This window comes from Cupressus sempervirens, chromosome 3, assembly GCF_028749045.1.
Source record: "Cupressus sempervirens isolate cs-2001-9-10 chromosome 3, ASM2874904v1, whole genome shotgun sequence".
Lineage (NCBI taxonomy): Eukaryota > Viridiplantae > Streptophyta > Pinopsida > Cupressales > Cupressaceae > Cupressus > Cupressus sempervirens.
The window spans coordinates 898,023,859-898,026,250 of record NC_143120.1 but is presented as its reverse complement, the minus strand read 5'-3'; the positions used below and the strand labels follow the sequence as shown (position 1 = coordinate 898,026,250).

The following is a 2,392-nucleotide window of genomic DNA, read 5'->3' as shown; positions in this document are numbered from 1 at the left end:
CACCTCATCCCCTACGCAAATCCCAAAGTATACATGTGAAACCTGATTGATGGCATGAAAGGGGAAGTTTGCAAAGTTTAAAGACATCATGAGCTTGTGGATGTGGAGGATTCAATTCCTGAGTCCATGCTTCAAGGGAAGTCTTGTGGCCAATAAAGACATGGATGAATTGAAGAACATCCACCAAACTCAATTTTGGGGTGAGGATGAATCATGGTAGAATTCACAAATATCATGGTGATTGTTTGACAAAATGATAATATAGTCACCACAACACTGTAGGTACACCCATAGCATCACCCACTTCATGATCATAATGAACTTGTATTTCTCAATGGTTTTAGTATACCAAGGAAGACTTCAGGATCATATAAAGAATGGTACCATATTCATCAACTAGGAATAAGTAGATGCTCGGGCCCATATAGGGAGAATGATAGCAGAGTTTTTTGAAACAAATGCATTAAGATGGGAACCCAATAAGGAAACTTGGCTATTGATTTGAAGAAGATTCAAATCCCACTACCATGGTTCAAAGTGATTTCAATAGTTGTATTTTCTTCTCAACTATTTTAAGCCATTTCAACTTTAGAGTTTGAGGTTCTTCTCACAGATGGCTAAACATGGACAATTAGAAATAAAGAGGTCATGGATGAACAACAGAAAGGAAACATGGATGGAGAGAGATCCTTTGATAAACATTGATGTGCATAGAATATTTATTGGAGATGGATGCAATGGCTTCCTTAGAATAAGGATATTTACAAATGTGACTATGGTCCATTGGAAGAACAGTTCCTACTGTTTGGAAGTGCTAATGGAGTCATCATGATTTGGGCTTAGCTTCCTTCACATAATAAGTGGAGACGGGTATTGCAAGTGCCAAAATATGATGAAAAAAAGTGTCACCTGCATTGTGGGTGCTATTCTTAATAATCTTGATGGAATCTTTGCATCGTCTTCCTCAGACAACACTGTTTATGTATGGGAAGTTGGGTTTCCAAGCCAGTTTGGAGGTGACTATAATTTGTCCATGTTGCAAACTATACATGTGGGTACAAGAACAAATGTTTTCTCTTGCCTTTGCTGAATTGCTAGGAAATGCTGTAGATTGGATTTTAGCCATGGGAGGACTTGACAAGAAAGTTCATCTATATGTTAGTGAAAGGAAGGGGAAGGTCGGGCTACAATTTAAGATTTGATTCAGTTTGTACCTACATGTGAATTGAAAGGTCATCAAGATTGGATACACAATTTGGATTTTCAATTCCTACAATAGCTGAGGGTAGGATGGAGATTTTTGTTACAAGTTCATCCCAAGATAAAACTATTAGGATATGGAAAATATCTTTCCATAGTTCTTTGAGTGATTTTACAGAGGAGGCACAAAGCATCCATAACATTAGTTTAAAAACATATATTGAAGGACCTATATTTAAATTGGGGCCATTTGTATGGCAAGTTTCTTTAGAATCTCTTCTTGTTGGACATGAAGATTGGGTATATTTTGTAAGTTGGCAACCTCCTTTGAAGAGGTGTATTGATAACAATAATGCTTGCTGGATACAACCTTAGAGTACTTTATCAACATCGGTGGATATGACAATGATGATATGGTGAGCTAAGAGGAAGATAGGAATCTAGATAAATGATGTTACAGTTGGAGAATTAAGTCACTTTGCTTTAGGGTTTTATGGGGGTCTATGGAGTCCAAAAGGAGATGCCATTTTTGTTCATGGATATGGTGGATCTTTTCATCTTTGGAAAAAGGTTGGTCTTTCAGTTGAAGATTGGTAGCCTTAGCTAGTTCCATTAGGGAATTTTACAATAGTATTAGATCTAGGATGGGCTAAATCTAGGCAAATTGTTAGCCAGTCATGATCAAATAATTTTAATTTTTGCTCCTTGGGAAAAGCATAAGGATGAAAAACTAGAAATATCATGGCATGAAATTTCCCATCCATAAGACCATGGTCATGATATAAACTATATGGCTATTATACAAGGAGAAGGAAACCATTGTTATGTTAGTGGAGCAGATGAAAAAGTTGGAAGGGCCTTTGAGGCTTCACTATCATTTTTATGTACCTTGCATCACATGGCTTGGGGAAATTTATTCATTCTTTAGTTGATGTTAGTCATGGTGTTGAAGAGATTAAGATTGATGCTATTGTTTATCTAACTCTTGACAAATCAAGCTGTGCCATGGGAAACTCTACCACAAACATTCACAAATTGATAGATTTCCAAGACTAAGACAAATCAATTCGGAAAGCAATGCACAGGTCCTTGCTTTCTGATGTTTGCAAGGGGCAAGAAAATGTAATTATGATACATGGACATAATTATTGGGCAGATGGTAGGTCTTCTATTAAAAAGAAATCTCATTTAA

The 2,392-nt window shown here is 36.6% G+C and overlaps 1 pseudogene; it reads left to right on the top strand.

The window, feature by feature from the left end:
- The first annotated feature begins 648 nt into the window (after positions 1–648).
- On the top strand, positions 649–2,128 carry LOC149569692 (elongator complex protein 2 pseudogene; annotated as a pseudogene).
- The last annotated feature ends 264 nt before the right edge of the window (positions 2,129–2,392 follow it).